At 36.5% G+C, this 25,609-nt stretch overlaps 1 protein-coding gene across 4 annotated transcripts in view; it reads right to left on the bottom strand.

The window, feature by feature from the left end:
- GALNT13 (polypeptide N-acetylgalactosaminyltransferase 13) overlaps nucleotides 1-25,609 on the bottom strand; it is a 338,478-nt gene that overhangs the window by 286,846 nt on the left and 26,023 nt on the right. The gene's annotated exons all lie outside the window — the stretch shown is intronic.

The following is a 25,609-nucleotide window of genomic DNA, read 5'->3' as shown; positions in this document are numbered from 1 at the left end:
AAAATAAAAAATGTTGCAGACAAGGTATATTGTGCTCTTCTATTTACCCATTCTCATAATAAGAGAATAAGAGTAAATTAAATAAAAACAAAAAGGCAACAAGTTTTAAAAGCTCATGAAAGCAAATACTTTTTACATAGCATTTAATTAAACTTGTTGAACCCACTGCCACAAGATAAAATTGAAGCTAAGAGCTTGGTAAAGTTAAAAATTATACATTTATATGGATAATGAAAATGTCCCGTTACAGTACACTAAATTGAAGAAAATGTTTTTTTATAGGCAATGCAAACCTATATGCTTCAAAGTAATTACTGGCAGGAATGGGGGAAAAAAACTTCCCATCTAGGCAATTATTCTATAGCTGTCCACTGTGGGGCAACTTGCACCTTACTTCAAAGCTAAGATCATCAACAGAGACTGGGTACTAAGCTAAATAGACCAGTGGTCTGGTCTGGTATTGTAATACTATCAATACCCTTAAGGTGGAGAAGCAACTGGGAACTTCATTGTGGTTACCATCCTGTTCTAACTAATACTGATGACTAACACACAAATTATTTTCCTTTAACAGATTACAAAAGGTCAGCACCATCAACTCGGGTAGTAACTGCTTAGCCAGCCAATATTAGGGTCCTAATATGCTATATTTAAATTTATGATTTCCAGTGTACAACAGATAACGGAAATACCATTTAATCAGTGTAAAATATGAGAAAATTTAACAGTTCCATTATTCCTAAATCTTGAAAGACTGACAAAATCCTTTTATTACAAAGGGCTTTGTTATCACTTAATGAAGAAAATCTTTTATCCTTAAAGCTTTATTCAACATTCAGATACCAACATTTACATGATGAATATTATACTTGTAATTCAGCACAGTTTGGAGTGCAGAAGCTCTCTCAATATGTTTATAATACTTACAGTTCAATTTGCCAGAATATCATACAATATTGGCCATTGTGCAAATCCAAATTTTCGTATTTTTTCTATTTTTCTTTCAAAGCAGTTCCACTAAAACAAATGTATTTTCTTTACATGTTTTACGTAAGTGAGAGTTACCACAATAAAATCTTTTCTGCATATTGTGCTCTTCTATTTATCCATTCTCATAATAAGAGAACAAGGGGAAATTAAATGAAAACAAAAGGCTTAGAAAGGTAGCCTCACGTGGCTTAGAAAGGTAGACAATTTAGAGAGGCAGAAAATGTAATCTAATATCCACTCAACTAATAAGGCAAGATGTTCATGGTTCTAAAATGTTGCCATTTATTTAACCTCCCTTCTCCAGTGCAAAAGTTAGACACCATTTAGTACTTGTTAAAGTGATCAAGGTCACTAGGAGATTACACAAGGAGATAGAAAGATTATGATAGAGCAGTTGCAGCACAGAACTTGCATTTAGAAGTTCTGAGGCCAGAGCCTCAATTGGTTTTAAACTGCCATATAGTGCCACAAAGTAAATTTCACTGGTCTTCAATGGAGCTAAGACCACTTACACCAGCTGAGGATCTGCCCCCAAGAGTCTATTCTTAGCTCTGCCATTGAATTATTGTATAATCTTGCACAAGACACAGTCTTGCTGTTTCCACATTGAGATATTTGGATAATATCTACAGTATCATCTCATTGGGGCGTTGTGAGGGTTAATTTCTCAAGTACTCTGAGATCCTCTGATTCAAGGTGGTACAAGGGTATACAATAATATACCATTTATTAAGTTCACTCACAAAATTAAAATATAAACCCCAAAATTACAAGGTAGTACTGTTGGATAAAGCTTAATCACATGCTCAAGAGTCAAATGGATTTTTAAAAATTATTATTGAAAAACTGAAATAGTGTACAGATATGTATTCTCCACTGCAATCTTTGAATCACACTATTTAAATACCATATACTGTAAATAAATTCAAATAATATAATTAAGTTGTTTACATTTGTTCCTGAAATTCATTCCATGTCTCACTAGTGGATAATTCTGAAGATCTTGTATTGGTAATCTCCTTCACACTCTCTCTCTGACTATATTGGTCTAGTTCCAACTCATTTTAAAGATGAGTCTAAGAGGACACCAGAATCCACAGTGAATTCATCATCAGATAATAACTGAGAGCTCATGCTCATTCTACACACTAGTATTTCTCCTGCCTCAAAAGAGTTACTGATAAATTCCTGTAGAAGCCAATTGGCCATGTTAGTTTCCACACCATCACTGAAGCCAAATTTGGTATACTAATTTTAATTCCAAATTACCCCTGTAGCTTAGAAATATACAATGCTTCTGTAAATGAGTTCATGTCAGTCATCAGGTATATTATTTATCTAGAGAGGCATGATTTAGTGCATTAATTAAGTAAGCTGAATCAACTGAACAACAGGATTGCATTGCTCATTATTTACTATTTTATACTACTCACAAGTGTGCCAGAAACACCTTTCAGTCTAAGGTATTAATCCTGCAATTGGATCCACATAGGAGAACCCTTGTACCCACACGGAGTTCTCTTGAAGCCCAGTGGGATTCTGTGTGCACCAGGATATATCAACATAGGCCAACTCCTGTAATGAGATTTAAAGTCACAATATCATATAATATTTAAGCATGCACATGCTTAAATTTCATTGGCTTCAGTGGTACTTAAGCAAGTTCTTAAGTACCCTAGGCCAGGCCTACACTATAAACTTACATCAGTATAACTATGTCACCCAGGTGGATGTATGGAAAACCCACACAGTTGAGCAATGCAGTTATACTGACTTAACCCTGGTGTAGACAGCGCTATGTCGACAGGAGGGCTTGTCTTGTCGACATAGCTACCGCCTCTTGCGGAGGAGGATTTACTACACTGACGGGAGAAGCTCTCCTATTAGCATAGTAGAATCTTCACTGAAGCGCTACAGCGACACAGCTGCACCGGTGCCGCTGCTGGGTTTTAAGTGTAGACCTGCCCTTACTGAAATTGGTCCATACCTTGACAAACTGGAATCACAGTTTCTATTCCTGTAAGTGCAAAGTTAATGTTGTTCAGTGAATGCTTGAAAAGCAAAATGAAAGTGAGATTAACAAAAAAAAAAATCTCATTTATCAATAAAACTTTGGTACATTAAAAAAAAAACGATCCAATGCCTCATGTAATGCATGTTTTGTGCTTTCAATTACAGAATGAGTTTCAATTTGAACTGTACACACTGACTATAAGATAGTGTGCAAGTTCTAACGTTTTATATGCAAAATGCCCCAATTAAAAAAATTACTAGAACAAAATATCTTCAGTAGATGAGTGATAAAAGGGAAATCCAACACATTCTACCAATCATAATGAAGTAGGGATCTAATTTATTTTACTTCAAGATGAGCAGAGAAAAATATCACATTATACGGATGTTTAAATGTAGTCAGTAAAAATGAAAATATTTCCAAAACTTATTAACCTCAAAAGAAATGACCTAGAGATCGTTCTTCAACTGATATGAATTTATATAAATTCCTTTCCTTTTAAAAGGCTCAGCAGTAATTGTTCATCTTAATTGTATAGTAATACTGTACATGAGTTACTGAAGAATATGCTGGTACTAAAAAATACCCCTCTCTTGAAAAATATATCTAAAGACTTTTCTTAAAGACTTAAACCAAATTTAGCCCCTGTTGTAACTCAACTGTGGAACAGATTTATCATCAACTATCATTTGTTATACTCTGGAAATCATCAAAATACAACACCAAAACCAAACAAGATTTATCAGAGCTGTGTACCTTCAACATTACTTTATAGTGCAGAATGCTGCGGAATGAGAAAGTATGACATGCCCAAACCATCTTCATTCCATACATTTTAGTTTACCCAAGTGTGTAAATAAACAATATTGTACCAGAAACAAGCAAACTACATACGAAACAAGCTGAATTTAAAATATAAATCAATACAAGTGACTAAGTCTTATTAAAATATGTAGAATCTGTTTGGCCCACACAAGGTTGTTCTTAGGTTACGTGGCCCATCTGTGTAATAAGATTGGGCATCGCTGGACTAGACCTTGATGCTCCCTTCTAGCCTTAAACTCTATGAATATACATGGAGCACGTGGGTTATAATAGCCCAATTTTAATTTTAAAATACAAAGAAAAAGAACAGTGAGGAGTAGCCAGAGAGTGTTGCATCCATTTTTGTTCTGTACATATGTAGAGAACGGAATAGGAAGCATAAGTGCCCAGGAGAATCTATTAGAGGGGATGTTGGTAGTTATTAAGCAGGGCTATGTAGTTGCTTGATGCTAATATTGAACCACTAAATTAAGGAGAGACAATTATGCAATGTCATGTATGATGCAGGAGCAGGAAGAGAAGTCAGATGTAGATGGCATGCCTCTATCTATAAGCTAAAAGAACACTGGCTTTTTGGTGAGAGGGTCTCTAGAGCCCTTACTTGACAATGATTTAAGGAAACAGGTTGAAAAACAAAAAGGTATAATTCTGAGATAAATTGTAATGCTGAGTAACCAAAGCAATAGCAAATAATATATACATTTAAAACACTTAAATATTGGGTAAACTTGTCTACAATGCCATAAGGAGAGAATGAGATCTGTTACTGACAGCAGATGCTGCAAATTCATCAAATACTCATATGATTCCAATTTCCTGACACAATTGTGTCCATGGCATTTTAAAGTACAAGACATAAACAGAGAATATCCTTTCATGTCAAACTGCCATTTATCTTAATAGAATATATGAGTAGGCATCGTGTCTAAAAATAACCTTCAGACACTTCTGATTTAAAAATAATTAAAAGCATGATTCATCACAAAAGAGTATATTGCAAAGTGGGGGAAATATTTAAGATCCAAACCTAATTATTCTACAAGAAATGTAGAAGAAACAACTATTGATTTTACTTTTGAGAGGTAATTTATAAATTACTGCATCTTTCATACTTAGGAGGAGGAACACTATGCCCCATGTGATAGATTACAATTACACCTGTTAATGTACTGTAGCTAAACTGCTTAAAGTACTACAAAAAGAACAAACAAGCATTTTATTCAATTCCTTTTGTCAATGATATAAAACAAGTCAGAGAACAGGGATAAAATGAGCTATCATCCAAAAATAAAGAAGGCACGAATTACAGATTGGCATTACACTTGCATACTTTTCCTTCAACAAGGCCGGAATTAAAGCTTTACTGGCAAACTTTACCACACTTCTAGCTTGTAGGAGTTAAGAAAAACAGATATATCCACCAAGATAATGGAATTGACTCATCTTCGAAAAATTAGTCCCTTCCCAAAGCATACTTCTGTCAGCACTGGTACAGTAGGTAATTATCCACTCTTGATTATAAAGCTTTATACTACTCAGACCCACTACTCAGACCTAAAACCAGTATCACATCTGTCTCTATGAGGCAAATGTAACAGAAGTCCTAGTTCAAGCAAGGAGAAAGAAATGGAGTACAGAAGCCACCCTGTTTTGTGGGGTGGAAGGAACTTACACTACATCTACATTTGAGCTGGGATGTGTGAATCCCAGTTTGAATAGATGTACCCACACTAGATCTGCTTGAGCAAGTGCCTAAAAATAGCAGTGTGGCTATGGTGGCAGGTCAGCCACTTGAGATAGCTGCCCAATACCACCCAACCCCCTGGGTACTGACTTGGGTGGCTAGTCTGAATCGCCAAGGCACAATGCTGTTTTTAGGCACTAGCTAGAGTGGGTACATCTACGTGAATCCAGAATCACACCACCCAACTCCAATGTAGACGTACCCTTACAGTGACTTCTCGAAAGGGCATAATCATGCTTTCTATTTTCTTTCACTTGCTCACTCTGCCCAAGTGATTAGATTTCCAAAAACAACACTAAATATACTTGGTAAGTAGGTCAGCTGTGGAGCATGTAATTAATGAGGAAAATGGGGAGGAAAGGGTACTGACATACATAGGTAACACCATACTTCCTGGCAGTAGGATTCTGCTAGGATTTATACAGCAGACCTTTCCATAATTGTACCCCTGAAGTCACTACTCTTCAAGAATATATGGATAAGTGAAATTGATTGTGTTACAATTAAAAATTTATCTGCCCAAAGTAGGGTTAGACCAGTTTAGCCAGCTGAAAACAATTATATTTAAAATAAAAAGGTTGTGAGAACATTCACTTAAAGTTATATTGGCAAGTATTAAATGCTTAGGTACTTATTGTTACCAATTTACTAACTTCAAATTTAAATAGAAGCCAAAACAGATCTATACAAGACGACGGGGCTTGGTTTATAAATAAAACAAGGCATGCTGCATCTTAAATAAAACTAGACAATGGTTATTGATTGAGGATAAAATCCCGGCCCCATTGAACTTAATGGAAGATTTGTTTTTAGTATAAAAAAAAATAGTGCGCACATCCTAATTAACAACCATTCCTCATGTCTAACTTTTCTTAAATGTGTGTAAAATTGCACTGCAGTCGTGCGTACCTTTGCAAGGATAGTTGTAATGTAGAAGGTTCTGACTGGAAAGTTATAAATCACATGATGTAAGTTGTGCACTAGGTTCTGATCCTGCTCCTATTAGAATCAATGTCGTGGACAGTGGAGTGGACCCTTTTGCTAACAGACAGTAAAATATGTTGTGGTATATTCATTTCATTTTCAAATTACAGTTCTTGCTAATTTAATCAAATGTGTGCAAAGAGAATTTGAGATTAATACATGTATTGTTTTAGAGTATTCATCTTTGAAAACGTATACAAGTCACAAGAACCTAAGAAAACATACTTTTACAGCAAAACATTCTTGACTACAAATTATTTTTATGCATTGGGTAATTCATTCAGTGAGCTTTTGAAACCTTTATTCCGCAGAAACATACATCAGAAGTCAAAGGATTTCCTTGAAGAAGTCTATTAAAAATAAAACTTTGAAATTAAAAGTGACACGTACAATCATACAAGATTAATATACACAAGTTAATATGTGAACTTTATTGATCTACTATGTTATCATAGAACATTTAGTTTTACAATTCTCTCTACCTTATTCTTTTCCTCTCATTAAAAAGAAAACGCGATTTTTTCTTTTACCAAATATTCAAAGTAAATGACACCTTTCTGTAAAATGCCTCCACTAGCTGGCACATTGCAAAGGGATCAAGATACCAACAAGCATCCTTGTTACTATATGGTGATTGGACATTCAAAGGTTGATTGATTTTTTTCAAAAAAGAAGCACTGAATCCCAAGGATAAGAAGGATGATATTGGAATACATTTCACTCTGATTCTTTATTATGCAAATGAATGTTTATTTAGTTTGTCTGATTTGGCAATCATGGAATGTCTAGAGCTTAAATCTTCAATTATGGTGTACATGTAATTAAAATTTTAAATTCCATAGTGTACTAATTTTGAGGTAAAAGTTAAAATGTGTTTTCTACTGGTAATCTTCATTAGCACTTATTTTAAAGTTTCCCAAGAATGTTGAATGACAGCTGTTAGTGTAGAGAAGACGAATGAAACAAACACTTCTTTGAAATTGGAAGATGGCAATGCAACATGTTGCATCCTAACAATGCTATATCATCTTAATATCCTACCTTTTCTCTTCCTATTTCTAATGTTTTCAATGTCTTGTTTTGTTTCTTAAATCCTGTCTAGTACCATTCTCAGGTGTTAAAATCAGAAAATAAAACCTCAGCATAGCAGAATAGTTAATACTGAATGAAGTAAAAACAACCTGTCAAAAAGCATGTGTGTTATTTATAAACAGGAGTGGGAGAACCTGATGGTAGTCTGGGCTACACAACTGAAGGTCTTAATCTTGTAATCACATATGCACTAGGCTGACACCTGAACTTCTGTAGAGCCCCCCTTAAGTCAATGGGTCAATGGCTGCATAGTTCCAATCACAAGATAGGGGCCACAGTTTTATACCACATTCATCATTACAATCTCTGCAGCTACAAGTCAGTTGTGTTTCTGTAAAAGTTTTCATTAAATGTTTTTCTCCTAAGCTACTGTTTTTCAAGGGGTAATATATTTTACAAGTATATATTTGTAACCAAATGGGGGTGGGGGTGTTCAGCAGATAGCTCAGACTCAGATTTTAATGTAATACTAGCTCTATTTCTCTGATTTACCTGGAAAATTTAAAAACAAAAACACAAAGAAAAAGGTACCAAAAACAGCCTGGAAGGCGCATTTTGCCAAAGCCAAAAGTAGATCCTCAAAAGTTTTGAGCATCTGTTCCAAATATCTCTGCGGCATCCTGAGGTGAACAATCTGCAGAAAGTGTCAATCTACACACGAGAGAATGGCTTCTTTGCCCTGCCTCCCAACTCAAATGGCTTTCATATTTTCCCTTCAGAAACATGATATTGTAACAAATTTATTATAGAGAATAATGCAAACTCAAAACAGATATGTTGTATACATTCATATCTGCACTATGTGAAAGTGTGCGCACACACACACAGTAAATGTGTAACCATTTTATTCTTTTAAATTAGTGATCCCTTGAATAGAAGATCACACAATGAAGAGAGACTGTTTTCACTACAGCTATCACACTACACAATATGTTTGTGAAGCCAACCAGCAGTAGGATCATTTAGTGTATTTCATTTTCTTAAAAGTGTAAGTGATTTAAAAATATTTAGTTTATTCATACTTTAGATTTCAGATGATTGATTCAAAAATTAACAATTACAAAAATATCAGTTTAACTGAAAACTAAAAAGTTACAGAAGCTAAAATATCACTTTGCAATATAAATGATCACAATTTATACCACTACCTGGAATGGGGGGGGGGAATTTGTTTTGTTTCTATATGCGGTCCCATTTAAAAACACATGCTTAACTTCATGCACAGGTTTCTGTCCCATTAAAGACAGTGGTGGTCCACATGGGAGCAGGACTACACCAGTAAACACACTGTTGTAGGACTGGGGCCTAAGACAGAATAATGAAAAGGAATAAACATAAAACGCTAGAATAGCAAAATAAGAACAAAAACCATTGAAACAAAGCTAAAGGAATATCTTTACAAACAGTACAACTTGATAAACTACACCTTCTGAACTAGAATACAGAAAAACAAGGTAAGTACTCTCTTCAAGAGGCTATCACCATCTGTGCAGAATCGGAGTATGCTCCCAGGAGAAAAAGAGCTTATGCTAAAACAGATGGCAGGGATAATATTTGTTTTCAGCATGTTGCACTTTTGCATTCCAAATCAGTAATGAACGTTCTAATTTAAAATATTTTTGAGACCTACTGCCCTAAACTTCTGTAAAATTAAGTAACTAATTAGCTCTGACAAGTGTTATGTATTTTATTTATATATTTTAAATGGACTGAGCGTACAAGGTTTAAAATAATTATTAATACATCATTTACCACATCAATCAATACCAACCAAAGATTCACCCACTCATTCATTCCAGGAACTTACTAAACAGCAGCCTCTCACTCCTGGAAAAGCCTTACAGAAGAAGAGAATCTTATGCTATGCCCTTAGGTAATTAAATCTGGGACAGGTAGACTAAGAATTTAAGACAGGTACCGTGAGCTTTAGAGTCTTAGTGGATCTCAACTATCAAAATCACATATGGTGAGAAGTGGTCTCTAGAGCAATGCTCAAACTTTAGGGGACTTTATAGGTTAAAATCAATTTATTAAACTTTATCTAGAAATCAACTGATCGGTAGTACAGATCACAGATACAATATACTCCTTATTGCGGAAACTGTTTTATAGATGAACAGCTGCAAATTCTACACAGCCTGAAAGTGCAGCCCCCATGTAGAACACATTAGAGTAATCCAGCATTGAGGTGACAGAGGCATGTAACGAGATCTACATCCAAAAGAAACCACCACTGCTTTCTTGGTAAGTGCCAAAGAGGAAAGGCATTTTTGGCAATTTCTGATACTTAAACATTCAGTAACAGCTGAGAATAAGAGACTGTTTTGGTATCTCTTCAGTAATTTTGCTCCAGATTTATGCCACCATCACCGAGATCAGAATTTAGCTCAATATATTAAAAGGTACTACACAAGATGACGACTACAGCAGACCATGTTCTAAGCATTTCTGACTATACAAAAATGCTGAATTTATTAAATCCTTGTACTGCAAATAGATCAATGTCTGAGCACATATAACTGACTATATTTACTAGGATGAACAGGCCCAACAAAGAAAATAACAAGAACGCCACTAGCCATCACCTTCAGCCCCCAACTAAAACCTCTCCAATGCATCATCAAGGATCTACAACCTATCCTGAAGGACGACCCATCACTCTCACAGATCTTAAGAGACAGGCAGTCCTTGCTTACAGACAGCCCCCCAATCTGAAGCAAATACTCACCAGCAACCACACACCACACAACAGAACCACTAACCCAGGAACCTACCCTTGCAACAAAGCCCGTTGCCAACTCTGTCCACATATCTATTCAGGGGACACCATCATAGGGCCTAATCACATCAGCCACACTATCAAAGGCTCGTTCACCTGCGCATCTACCAATGTGATATATGCCATCATGTGCCAGCAATGCCCCTCTGCCATGTACATTGGCCAAACTGGACAGTCTCTACGTAAAAGAATAAATGGACACAAATCAGATGTCAAGAATTATAACATTCAAAAAGCAGTTGGAGAACACTTCAATCTCTCCGGTCACTCGATTACAGACCTAAGAGTGGCTATCCTTCAACAAAAAAGCTTCAAAAACAGACTCCAACGAGAGACTGCTGAATTGGAATTAATTTGCAAACTGGATACAATTAACTTAGGCTTGAATAGAGACTGGGAATGGATGAGTCATTACACAAAGTAAAACTATTTCCCCATGGTATTTCCCCCCCCCCCACCCCCCACTATTTCTCAGATATTCTTGTTAACTGCTGGAAATAGTCTACCTTGCTTGTCACCATGAAAGGTTTTCCTCCTTCCCCCCCCACTGCTGGTGATGGCTTATCTTAAGTGATCACTCTCCTTACAGTGTGTATGATAAACCCATTGTTTCATGTTCTCTGTGTGTGTATATATATCAATCTCCCCTCTGTTTTTTCCACCAAATGCATCCGATGAAGTGAGCTGTAGCTCACGAAAGCTTATGCTCTAATAAATTTGTTAGTCTCTAAGGTGCCACAAGTACTCCTTTTCTTTTTGCGAATACAGACTAATACAGCTGCTACTCTGAAACCTAGGATGAAGATGGTGTGTTTTCATCCTTGTAAATGGACCATGACATTTTAATCAACAGTGTAACAACTTTTTTGCAAGCCTGTTACTTTGATAGTTACTGTTTCGCTTGCCTAAACTGATAAATGTTGAAAATGCATTTGCTCTTGTGAATGTCAGGGAAATATGATAAAGATGGTATTGTTAATTCCTACCAGCACATGTTTGTAAAGAGTTTGGTATCAGTTTGAAAGAGTGCCATCAAGCAGAGATGATACCACTTTATTTCAGTCAATCAAGCAGAGAGTAATTAACTGTTCTTCAAAATAAAAAAACTCCACAAGCGTAAGTGACTTTGCTAATAATGATTTGGTAAAACAGAGCAAAAGTCACAACACAACATTCACAGCTATTCAAAAATGTCTGCAAAATTCTTCTTCACAAGTAGCTGTATAAGAGTAACCTGTAGGGGTCGTTATGTGGCACTCAATCCTCAGAGTGCAGGCAAATACCTCCTGGTTTTCATTTGAAAAGCTGAATGTTTTTCTACCTTGAGCAGCCTTGCTACTCATGTGACAGTGTACAGGAATCACACACGACTGTGTACAGGAAGGATCATAAAGCACTCTAATTTTTGATAAGCCACAGGCAAAACCTCTGAGGACCGGATGATTCAGGAAATTGGTGATGGAACATGGAACCTTTCAGGTGATTAAACCAAAACCATCTGTCTAATCAGAGGTTGGCTAGTCATTTCTCTACATGAAGTGAGTTGGTGGTCTCTACCTAGTACCAACAAGTCTGCAACATTAAAAAAAAATACTACAATTGACAGTATCTGTAAAGAATTCACAATTTCTTTTCTACTTACATTGTTGTTCTTAAAAAGAAAAAGGAGTACTTGTGGCACCTTAGAGACTAAAATTTATTAGAGCATAAGCTTTCGTGAGCTACAGCTCACTTCATCGGATGCATTTCTGAAACCTGTCATTGTTGTTCTTGTTTCTTCTTATTTCCTCTTGCTCCTTCTTCTCCACTCAAGTCTTCTTCCTAACTGCCCCTTTTAACCTTTCTTCACTCTGGCTTTGTTTGTTCCTCCATGCTTTCAATAATATTTGGAATAATCTCACACTTGAATGCCACTCTACTACAGCAGTAATTCAAATCCATCCATGAAGCATTTCTCCCAGAAAGACTTTCAATAACAGTCCTCCTAAACATTAACTCTAGAAAATAACTAGGTATGTACAAAAAAAATGTGAAACAAGATATCTTTTGCAACTGGAGCTCCATGGGGAAAAAAAAAAAATCACATTCTTCAAATAGCATTATTCCTCCACTTCCAGAATAGAAAATCATTGTATTGTGCCCTTAAGATGTTCGGATTGTAAGATTCACGCATCAGAAACTGTCTTACCTTATCCTTTTTTTAATCTTGCATAGCTGTTGCACTACAAAAACATAACAAGAATAGGCAAAGGACTTAATGGACATGGAGAATGAAGTGCCCTTTTGTCGGCATCTTAGAGATACAATGGGTACTTGGGCAGGGCAAGGAAGCTTATGCAGCTACTCCCTTTGCCTATTCCCAAAATGGTAAAGTAAGTTCAGTCTACAGTGTTGTCAGTATGGTGCATTTCATTAACAACATTTTAAAAGTCTCTCAGATGTCATTCTTAAGAGTTATGCACAACATAGGAATGTAGAGATCCAATTCAAATGAAAAAATTGCAGAGCTCTTCAGAACGCAAGAAAAAACTTACTAAGTCTCAAACACTCACGCTAATAAATATACTACATGAACAAGTCACCTTGGAAGACAGAATGGAGAGCAAAATGAAATGGATAAATAAAAATGAGATCTCTGGTTGGTCTGACTACTGTGAACAAGGTGCATGGGAGAGAAAAACCATGTGCACTGGTGACTCTTAAAAAAACTGAAAGACAGATTCAGTCTCTGTAGAAACTGGACCTTGACACAGAATAAGAAAAGAGAAGGAAAAATGATCACAGAGCTCTGTCCTTAAACAGCACAATTCCTCACGTCAGCTGAATGGATTAGAGAGAACATGTGGAAGATAAGAGTGACGTACAAACACAGGACGAAAAGGAAATTTTCCAGGACTACTTTGAAACATTTCACTGGTACTAGGCTTAAAGAGCCACTGAAATCCAATAAAACAAATGTCTCAAATTTTTTCATTTAGAAACAATTCTGGTCACTGCATCTACCTGCATTTATGAGAGCACTACCGGAAGACAGACTTCCACTCTGACTACTGGAGAGAGACAGATGCCTTCAGAACTGGAAAAAGTCATCTTTTCAGTTATCTCATCAAAAAGCTTCCCCTGCCCTCCTGGATCTTATCTGGGTTGAGCTTTAACCAGCCATGTCACAAAGGCACTGCTATCTAGGGCAGCTCTGTAGAAGTAGACATTGTCCATCTGAGCCCTGGGTAGCTCACACCCTCCTTTAATGGCCTCGTTTGAATTATGAATATTCACAGAGGATAGGCATGATCCCTGAAAAACTCCGTATCTGAGAGCCTTTGGGAAAGAAAAATTGTTCATTGCAACTCTCCACAATCTATCCATAAGGAAAGAACCAAGTTAATGGATTTATTATAAGAGCTGAGAGTATATCTGAATGCTCATCAACTTTCTCTTAGTTGTTCATTTCTATACTGTTAAATGCTTTAAAAACCCCTAATAGTTAATCATCCTTGATATATGTTCAGAGTAGCATAATTAAAGTTAACAAAAAGTTTTCTGTCCATTAATATGTGAAGGAAAAGGCCCGGTATACAATGTGTTTATGCAGCCATGTAAATTGCAATACATTCTTTTTAAGTTTTCTACAAAATATATACTTCAGAATCTCAATTTTCCATCTAAAAAATAAAGTGCAGGTCAAGATTTTCAAAAGTAACTAGTAACTTTAAACAGACTAACTTTAAACAGACCCAATTGTCAGAATGCACTGAGCACCCACCTTCTGAAAATTGGGCCTCTTTTAGATTATAAAATCAGAACATCTGGTCACCCTATAATTAGGGACAGTCCCAATATTTGGGGCTTTTTCTTATATAGGCTCCTATCACCCACCCACCCAGTCCCTGTCCCAATATTTCACACTTGCTATCTGGTCAAGTCCCAATATTTGGGACTTTTTCTTATATAGGCTCCTATTACCCACCCGCCAGTCCCTGTCCCAATATTTCACACTTGCTATATGGTCAGCCTAATTACTTAAGACAGGCACCCAAACGTGGAGGCACCCAAAGCCACTAGTCTTTTTAAAATCTTGTCCTCACTCTCTAGCCCTTATGGTTGCAAATGCATTCTTAAACTTGTGAACTAGCTGTAAACCAATACAGCAATGTTTGCCTGAGCCTGCAAATAGAGGAAACAATAGTTCTGAGAAAAGCATGAACTCTCCCCACTCATCTAAATGAAGGGTTAGCTCTGAAACCTAACAACAACAGGTTTAAAATATGAACACATAACTATGTCAACACTAATTATTTATGAAGAAACATCAGATTTGTTGTATATATTGGTATTGTGATAGATCTCTGTCCTTGTCTCCGTGGGTCCCATGTTTCCTGGCGGATTTCGCTAGCCTCAGAGGCTCACTGTAACCCTTCACATTGCCCTTCTCTCTCTAGAGGCAAGGGTCACAGCCTAATGAGCCATTTTCATGAAAAGCCAGTGAGGAAGGTGAGGAGAAGCTATTCTCCCTTGCACAGTCTCTGTCCAGTCTCAGTGATTAAGCGGGGGAGGGGGACAAAGAAGGGAGCCTGGGCCCGCCCTCTACTCCAGGCTCCAGCCCAGGGACCCTAATAGCATCAGCTATGGCCTTTTAGAAACTGATCTTTAGTAGCTGACCTTTTAGAAACAGGACACATACAATTCCCTGGGCTACTTCCCCATAGCAGCCCCTACTTCCTCAAGCTTCACTTCACCCTTACCTCAGGGCCTCCTTCCTTGTGCCTGATATGGTGTGTACTGCTCAGTCTCTCCAACAGCGCAACTTCCTCCTACAGCTCCTGACATGCACGCCCCCCTGATTAACTGGGAGGCTTTTAACTAGCTTCAGCCAGGCCCTGATTGGCTTCAGGTGTCCTAATCAACCTAACTGGCTTCCCTGCCTTCTGGAAAGATCTTAATTGGCCCCAGGTGTCTTAATTGACCTGGAGCAGCTGCCACTTGCTTATCCTGGTAACAGGGATTTGTTTAGCATGTGACAAATATATCAGTCTCCCACTACTTTACTGTAGCCATCTGGCCTTGCCCCATCACAGTATACATTGGGGTGAGGTGCAGTGGGGCAGGTCATTTTTTTTTTTTAATAAAGGCTTACTAGTGTGGGCAGTGGGGCATACAATACCCTCCTGTTCCCCAAATACAAATTCACCACTTTCCTTTCCGAAAAGGGAACAAAAAAGGGAAGATATACCTCCTCCCCCATATATAAAGCTTCAATCAGCTTCTCTGGGATGAAGATTTCCATGCCTTGAGAGACTCTGAAGCCCCTTGTCAGCTGCCAAAACAGACGGGTTCCCCTTAACAACTTCTACAGTGTAGTAATAAGCAAAACCTGCACCACACTGAAAACATGGGGCATTTTAAAATAAAAGTCATATTTCATTTATTTAAGTAACAGTAGCACCAAAAGATCCTGAAACTGGCAGTGCCACTATTCCAATGTTTCTGTTGTATATTTTAGGTTTACTTTTCAAAAGCCAGGGGATCGGACTAAGGATGTGATCCTGGTTTTACTGAAGTCCATTATGAAACTCCCATGGTCTTTAGAGAGAACAGGATCAGACTTACATTTTAGCAGAATACCGAAGCTGAAAAGTTCAGATATAGATTTGGACTTGGGGGTGTCTGATCAGTTGTGTTGGTACATCATTTTTAAAATTATGACCTAGGTCCAGGTTTGTATTTTGAACAACCATGAATTTGGATATATTCAGACCCAGGGTTTTGTTCCCTGCTGTAGTTTGCACCATTATACAGTATGAAGTAAGATACCACCACAATGTTTGTGGGGAAGCGATGGGCAGGCAGACACACAGTGGAATTCCTCTGCCATTTAAAGACCCTGAATACCCAACAATTTCCAAACTCCAGACATCGCTTCAGGATATACGAAATTTGTATTCAATATATTACTTTCCCATTCTTCCTTCCTGTACTTTACCCCACCTAAAGTAATGAACAGAAAAATCTGGGGTGAAATCCTGGCCCTATTGAAATCAGTTGAAGTTTTACCATTGACTTCAAATGGAGCAGAGATTTCACCTGCTGCGGTTCTTAATTACTGTTGTGCAAATGCAGGGCAGGGTTTGCAAAGGGAATCTCAAACTGAACTCTATAGCTTTGTTTGTTGGGGCTGAAAGTGAATCTGCTCCCTGCAGATACTCTTGGAGACTAGAGTTTGTGAACTTGAACCTATAAGAAAAAACTATTCTATAGCTTATTCTCCCCTTACCCCCAGGACAATCGTCTTTACTTTAGATGTGTTTAGGAAGGTTTGTTCAAAGAGGAGGGAATGGCTGCTGAGGTGGTGGTAAACTGGGGCCAGGAAGTTCGTTCGCCTGGCTTCTCAACTATGCAAACTACCACAGTCCATTTTCAGATTTCAGGAACATGGGCTGAAATTTGCAAATGCAGGCTGGTAAAGTATGTAAATGAAAGGAAAATTACCCAGCACAGCATTGGGACTTCGCTGCTGAACAAAATCCTCAGACTGCCAGCTGTTATAAATATGTTTCACAGCCTTTAAAGCTGGCATCCTTTATATAAAACATAATGCCAGTAAGTTCTTATCACAATAGTATTAACAGACAGTTGTCCACTGGTAACATAATGGTACTTTGTTTACAGATTTGGGGATGGGTTCCAGGCCAGCAATTGGACTATATTATAGCTGCTTCATTCTAATATATTCTGGAGAAAAATTCTAAGAATAAGATAAGCTGACTTCCATCTTAGCACCACAGTGAATGTGGGATCATAATGGCTCCAAAGGTATCAGAATATTATTACAACATGGCAATTCACTGGTATGATACCCCCAAAAAGAGAAATGTGCCAGAGACTCGATGAAGTCTATTAGGAAATTTGCTATTGCTATCAATTTTATGTGGAAGTTTCTCAGACACTGAAGCGACAAGCAGAAATACAAAACGCAATAAAAAGTGAAGACCGATAATGTAAGGTATTATAGGGAACATTTTGTAAGGGATCCATTGTAGGGAGCGATCTCTGAATCTCTAAGTTCCTATATTAACACAGCAAGTCACACTAATACTAACTGAACTTAAAAACCTTCATCAAATGACAAGACATACCCACTAGGAAGTATTTATCATTCTTTTCTATACCAAACAGTGGAATGTTAAAAGAATAGTCATGTACCATGACAACTTAATAAATTGGCATAGCATTAGTATTATGCACATTAGCATAAGCATGAACTTTTTTCTATTGTACCTCTCAATTTCCAGTTTAATGTGTCTTGGGGAAGGACAGAAACACCTATTGTTGTGTTCCATGACATGCAGTTGAGTTGAGCACATCAGATTTGCTTTTATTGCACATTAGGATAGGTCATAAACCAGCAGTTACTCTCAGACATGCAAGTGCCTTCTTCATTAGTGCAGAGCAGAGTGGGTGGGAAAACCTGTTCATTTATAGCATTACGGGAGCAGAGGTGGGAGTTACAACAGAAGAGCTATTGGGATACAATATATTTATCAAGGGAGGAGACAGAGTACCAAATTGTTTAGTTGGTTGCTTAATTTTATTTAGGAAATCAGAAACAATGGTGGAGTATGGGGAGGTTCAGAGCTCAGAAATATTTTATTAGAGAAGTGTGAAAAGGTGTTCAAAATAAGTTATGGGGTTGGCGATTAGATATTAGCCACCAGATGCAACTGATAATAAATGAGACTGCAGATGCACTATTTAGTGCTCAAGCAGTATTTATGGTAACATCTTTCCAAGAGACAAACATGAACCATGGTTCCCAATACAATATTGCTTATTAATACCTATCCCACAATAAATTCCTTCATTTTGACAAAAGAAGCTGCTTGGCAGTCATACTTTCAATATCTTTAAAAATAAGTAACTTAGTAACAACTAAATTATTGTCGCTTCTACAATTACAAATAATAGTAAGTCCTATGATATACTTCCATGCAGTACTTGAAACAATGATATTCCTTGACAGGGACTCTATAAATTTCAGTCAGAGCTTCCATTTATTTTTAAATGCACAATCAGAGAAGGTGTCTATATAAAACAGTTCTCTCTCAATCTTTAGAAACCCTATTTCATGTGGTATATAGCAAAGAACTATAAACATAATGCATTTTCAAAATAGACAAATCAATGTTTTAAATCTTATTTGTCAACAAATTTGTGACAAGATTTCTGTTTAACAAATATTTCATCCATCTATTATACACATATGGTACGTTGTTACAAATGTGTGCTACCACTGTAAATGCAGACTGTCCAATGCATACAGTAGTTTGTCAGATAAACATGTTTCTATGGAAACTACTGAAATGAATGCCTCATTTTCTAAACTTGGCCATAACCCCAAACTTTTATTACAGCATCCAAATGTTTCATTAACTTGATTCACATGATCACAACACAGCCTGTTTCTCTTTAAAAATAGGAGTACTTTATCAGTTTAAATAAAGTAGAGTTATTGTCACATTGAGAAAATTCTCCTCCAAAATAATATTTTAAATAATTTGTCTAGCAACTTCAGTACCATTACCCTCTATTTATGGTACTCGACATAATTAACATTAGTATAGTGTTCACTACCTTAGCCTACATCGGGGGGGGGGGAAGAGGGAAATGGAAAATATGCATGCACGTTAAATACAAAAAAAATTACAACAGTAAAAAGCTTCTGGCATCATATGGATATATATTACAAACAAAACCACTTAATTAAAAAGCATTATTAAGGTTGCAAAGTCAAGTACTCACAAGTTAGGAAATAGGTTCCTAAGCAATCTGCTATTAAAAACCCAAGAAGTCTCTACTGAACACGTACAAACTGATTTTTCAAAGGCATTTAACTTGGCCAAATTTGGGCAGATTTTCACAGAAGTGACAGAAGATAAATCCCTGTCACAAAGGCCAAATGTCAAGTCCCTGCTCCCAAGCATTTTTTAACATAGGCAAAACCATATATTTTTCCTTAGCCTCACTTTCAAAAATGGCTGATTCATTTTGGCTAAATTTTTCCAAAAATGTTCAACCTGAGTCAGACACGTGGCATGGAAAATTTCAGCCCATGCAAGTTTGGCAGTTTTAGGTAACTGAAAACAGTGTCTTATAATAGGAAGTGTCGGCAACTTAGCCCTGCCTATAATAAAAAGTTTTTAGCAACAGTTCTGCTTAGGTTATATTTTCTGTTTCTTCTTCCCCCCCTTTTTTTTAAAACCACTAAGGCTACTAACATTGATGCTTATAAATTCATCTAATCCTGCATCTTATTCTTCAGTTTGGGTTTACTCCTAACACCGCTGAATTGAACAGGACCAGGAACAAAAGTCTGAATGCTTATTTGTGACAAATCTCAGCTAATTATTTCAAAAAGAGATGTTTAGGGCTTCAGGCAAATAAAGCAAATGAACTTACAGGCAACGAAGTTCCTATTTGATGTCAGCATTCCATTAATTTAAAAAGGGAATGAGGATTGCAGATTAGATTTTTCCCCCAATGTTTTCTATAAGACACCAGTTATTGTTTAACGATTGACAAACTGACTGAGTAAAGGCAAGGGAATTTTGAGGTGGAGACACCTGGTTTTATCTAGAGCTGACCAAAAACTGGAAATCCCTTTCTGTGAAAAAATTCTCAGTTTTCATTCTGAACTGGGACGAAATGTCAAAAATTTAAAAAAAATAAAATAAAAAATGAAATTTTTCACAGGGATTTCAAGCAAAAATGTGATTCAGGAGAAACAAAAACAGAAATTTTTGGCTTTCCAGCTGCCCAAGTCTATCTACCTGGACTGGAAGGCATGCTCCCAGCTGCTGTGTAGATATACCCTGAGTTGCATGACCTAGTTACCTCAGATTAAGGGGTTTCCTAAATTGAAAGTACATGACACAGACAAGAGAGGAGGACAGACAATATACAGAGATCAAGGGGGGTAAGGCGGGGAGAGAGAGAGAGTGTTTTATTTTGGACATTCTGTTCAAAGTGAACAGTCCTTGTGTGCACTTATTTATAACTACAGGCAGATCTGGTAGCTACACCTCTAGTTAAGGTTGCCCAATACTTTGCTTTAAGAATCCTTTTTCAGTTATGTATAACTTTCTGAAATTTTAACCTTTGAAGCTGAAATTTTCCTGACTACCTCAAGCTAATTTCCCCACACATACACCTCAAAAAAGGTTTGGCCATTTCTACAGATTAGTTTCGGAAAAAGAGATTATTTTGCCCTTTTCCCCCCAGCTAGTTCATTGAGAAGGGAGCATTCTTAGAGCAGGGATTTGAAATTTAGGGGTGGGATCAGGCAGAGGTAACCCTGGTTTCAGGGATGGGACTTTTACTTTCCTGATGAAAATCCATCCAAACTGGCCAAGTTATAAATCTCCAAAAGTCTCAATTCACACATGCTCAGCAGAGACAAGTTAGAGTGTGGCAGCTAAATTTTTGAAAAACTCCTTCTCTACTGGGGGCCGAACAAGACTTTTACCCCGCAATTACTCCTCCCAATTAATAGGAGATGATCTGTTTCTCCAGTGCTCTAAATGCTGGAAACTTCTGGCACCCAAGCAGTATGGAGAAGGAGAAGTACTACAAAAGACCTAGTCTGGGTCATCAGTGTCTATCCAATGAATGGGAAACTAGTCCAAAAATCTGTTTCTACTCAGTGAACAGGCAATAGCAAGCTTCTTTAGGATGATGTTGAGGTTAATATTTAAGGCAATCAGATAGAACAAATTATGAGCATTTAAAACTAGAGAACCCCAAATTACCTTTTTCTTCTATTTCTTAAAAGTAAATTCTTGATGTGATCCAGGGGTTACTTTAACTAACCAACTTCTCTCCAACAAGATGTTTGCTCAAAAAACAAGAACATACATATGGCATAAAGAAAGCATTACTCAAATATCGACTCCAGTTTAGGACAACATTTGCATCAAGATGAAAAGATCGTTCAGTTGATCCCACCAAATACAGCAGACACTATTTCATACCACTTGGCCTCCACTATACTGGCCAGCAAACCTAAAGATGTACAGACAAATGCTAGTGGATAATACTAGACAAGGATGTGCTGTTCCATACTGCCACTACCCATAGTTTAGCAACAGTTGTGCTGGTATTAACTTTTTGAATCATTTAATCTAATGCCTCAATCGGCACAAGAACACTTGACACCTTAATTTAGGAGATTTAACAATGATCACAGATTAGAAGGCATGGAATAACTCCTTGTTATTTTACTCATGGCTAAAAATATAGTTGTACAGAAGTAGAAGTCCTTCCCTCCTACTAATTAACGACAAGAGTAATGGATTAAATGACCTTACAATAATTAGTACATGGATTCTTGGTCTACCTTTGAAAATCTATTTTATTAAATAATGGGTATAGGTATATCAATTACCTGTGTTGGCTTTTGTGTTTTACAGCTATTCTACACTCTCTTTTGGAGGTATTCATAAACTTATTTTACAAGAATATCACAATCAATCAATAAAAGAAAAAAAAGAGTACCCTTTTCTTTTTGCGAATACAGACTAACACGGCTGCTACTCTGAAAACAATCAATAAAATATTTAAATATTTAAAAATAATAAGTTATATGCAGATGCAAGTACAAATTTAGACAATACCTGTAGAGCAAAAGGGTTTTTATAGATTTACTATTTTTGTTTTCATTGTTCCATTTTTGTGGTGCTTATTAAAAACTTTTTTAATTTAATGTTAGAAAATGTGGACATTTAATAAGCACTCTAGACATATATAATTAAAATTTTTGCATAGCTGATAGTAAAAGAGTATATAAATGTATTGCATTTATATAGAATTAAAACATTTGCACAAAAAACAGTCCTGGTCCTGTAAACTGATGGACACAAGCAGACCTCAGGGTTCTGTCTATATGTAGCAGTTTGCAGAACTACAGTCTTAAAAATATTTCTAAAAAACCTATATTGTAGAGTATTTCAAACAAAAAATTAACATATAATTTTCAAGAGGATTAAATGTGTTGTGCAGTAGCACAAGAGAAATAAAAGATTTTAGTACATCCACATTTTGAATTTGAAAATACCGGAGTTAACACATCTTACTGGATATTCCAAATAAAATATTTACGGCATTCAACAGACCTGCTCCCACTGAAGCTGATGGCAAAACGGATGTGATCTTTATTATGAAAGGTAGGTATTTATGTGATTCAATATTATATTATATATATATATATATATATATATATTTATTTTGATTTGACTACTCTGGAAATACTACTGGCATCAAAAATTCCATACGAGTGTCAGACATTTGGATACCCTAAATTACAGCTGGCAGTCAGGAGAAGAGAAACAAAAAAAAAAGTATGCAGCAATTATTTATGCAACTATTCATTAAGCAAATTAACTGCTGTAGTTTGCACAGTACAGTATTGTCTTTAAAACCAAAAGCTTTTTATACAAATACTATGTTAACAGAGCATATTAGACTTGACATTTAAAAACAACTAAACCAAGCAATTCAAGTTTAGAGAGTTGCTTCAATTTCACTCAGCATGTGGTTACCAAGTAAAGTAGAGGGTCTCAAAGGGCATGGTTCTATATTCATAGAAATTGAAATTACTAGGCAGAAGCAAGCAGCTAAAGATGAAATTAGATTGTCATCATTTTGTTGCTTTAAGTCAGAAGCTTAATGTAATTTTAACAGACTTTTTTAAAAAAAAAACCATGCAATGCACAAGAAATCTTCCAATTAAATTGTATATAGAGTCCCTGGGTCCCTCATACAACATGAATATTATTATTATTAAAGGTTTCAGAGTAGCAGCCGTGTTAGTCTGTATTCGCAAAAAGAAAAGGAGTACTTGTGGCACCTTAGAGACTAACAAATTTATTAGAGCATAAGCTTTCGATTTTATAATGCATCCGATGAAGTGAGCTGTAGCTCACGAAAGCTTATGCTCTAATAAATTTGTTAGTCTCTAAGGTGCCACAAGTACTCCTTTTATTAATATTAAAGTTCTGCAATGAACATTGTTACAACTTCAAGTATTTTTCTAGGAGCAGAGTAACACACACACACACACACACACACACACACACACACACACTCCATATTGTATTTGCCAAAATTCTGAACAGGAAGGTTATTACTACATATTCTGTACAACTCTTCCTCCACAAAACCCAGACACCCAATTGCAGTAATACAATACAAGTTTAATAGCTTCAGTTGCAATGAAGAGAAGAGGAGAATTCTGCAGAGAAATCTTTTCACACCTATAACACATTAAATCCAATAAACTGAATATTAAAAATCAAGAAAAGTAGATATCACTCTTTACAAGAAGATACCTACTGCAGTCTAGTCACCCAAATTAGTTATGAAATAAAATCTGATAGATTATGTAAGGGGTTTTTTTTTTCAATAATTTCTTTAGCTAATCCATACAGATGAGCAAAATGTTTAGCCCTGTGGTGGTCAAATGCATACACTTCAATATAAATTCTGAAGAGAGAGAGAAAAAAAAATCCTAAGTAAACTGACATTAAAAAAACAAGCACAGACTTAACACCAAAACAAAAACCATTGTAGAATTGTCTCTTTTCATTTTACAAAGAAATCAGCAAGCAAATAGTTAAGATTAGATAGTTAAGATCTGTGAAAGGCATGTTCCGACAACAGTACAGTATCTTCTGAGAAATCTCTACCTTGTACTTTAGAGCAGTGGTTCTCAACCAGGGGTCTGGAGCAAGTTTCACGGGTGCGCCAAGCAGGACTGGCATTAGACTTGTTGGGGCCAAAGGCAGAAAGCTGAAGCCCCACCGCATGGGGCTCAAGCCCAGTGACTCAAGCCCCACCACCAGGGACTGAAGCTGAAGCCTGAGCAATTTAGCTTCGTAGGGTCCCTTGAGGCATGGGGCCTTTGGCAACTTCCCTGCTTGCTGGCCCTGGGTCTTGTATGCAGAAAAACAGTAGTTATGGGTCATGGAGTTTTTATAGCATGTTGGGGGGGGGGCTCAGAAAGAGGTTGAGAACCCCTGTGATCCTCTTTCTGCAGCTCACGATAAAGGCAAATCAATTTTTAGTTACAATAGGCCAGATCTTGATCACGTATTCCCACTAAAATCAAAACACACTATATGACCCAGATCTAAAACCTAAATGCAAGAAATTAAAACAAATAAGAAAACATCAAAATAGACAGACATACCAACATAACCCTAGGAAGCCTTTAAGCACCTTTATTTAGTTAGGGCTTTTTGGTTTATTTTTATTTAGTTTTGTTTTTTTGTTTTGTTTTTTTAAATGGATGAAATCCTCTAAATCCTTTCTCAGACAGAGGTATTATTGACCAAAGTTTTTATTAAAATTTTTGTAACAAATCCAATTCATGTTCCAAGAAAGAGACAACCTTTTGTACTTTCATTTATTTTACAACTGAATATTTCGGACACACAAAACCAACTCAATCACTAGTTATAGCCTTTGCAATAGAATTCTATTTATTTATTTCACTATATGTATATAGTGAAATATACACACACACACACACACACACACACACACACACACATATACACATATATACACACATACATATATATATATATAAAAATGAAGCTCTAAACTCAGTATGAAGACAGGCAAACCTATGTCTACTTCCTTAGCCTGGCTGAGAAGCTAGACAGATTTTTGCTGACTCAGGCCCAATTGCTTTTGGCAACTGATCTGACTGAGTCAGTTCAACAAATGACAAACTGATCATTCCAAACTGAAGTGGTGCATCATGAGTTATTTCAACTTTTAACAGAAACAGCAATTGAACTGAGCCTTACACACACACAAAACAAAAACAAATGGCAAAAGGACTGATTTATTCTCAACTTTTGTCCACAGATCAGTGCATTAATCCACATATGCATTTATTATAAAACTGATGGCCTTGTACACTCTCTTTTGCATACTCTCAGCAAAACATACATTATAAATATAGTAGTTAAATGGGACTTGAGACTCAAAACTACTTTGCCTCCTGCATAGGCTGTACCTAGACTCCCTAAGAGGGGTGAGCAACTAATTCATAATGAATAGTTTATTTGACAAATTTTACTTCCTTTTCTGTTTGTTAATTTTCCACTGATTAAGAGAGTCT

This window comes from Dermochelys coriacea, chromosome 11 (assembly GCF_009764565.3).
Source record: "Dermochelys coriacea isolate rDerCor1 chromosome 11, rDerCor1.pri.v4, whole genome shotgun sequence".
NCBI classification, from domain to species: Eukaryota; Metazoa; Chordata; order Testudines; family Dermochelyidae; genus Dermochelys; species Dermochelys coriacea.
The sequence above is the reverse complement of the archived record's forward strand: the minus strand, read 5'-3'. Positions and strand labels throughout refer to the sequence as shown.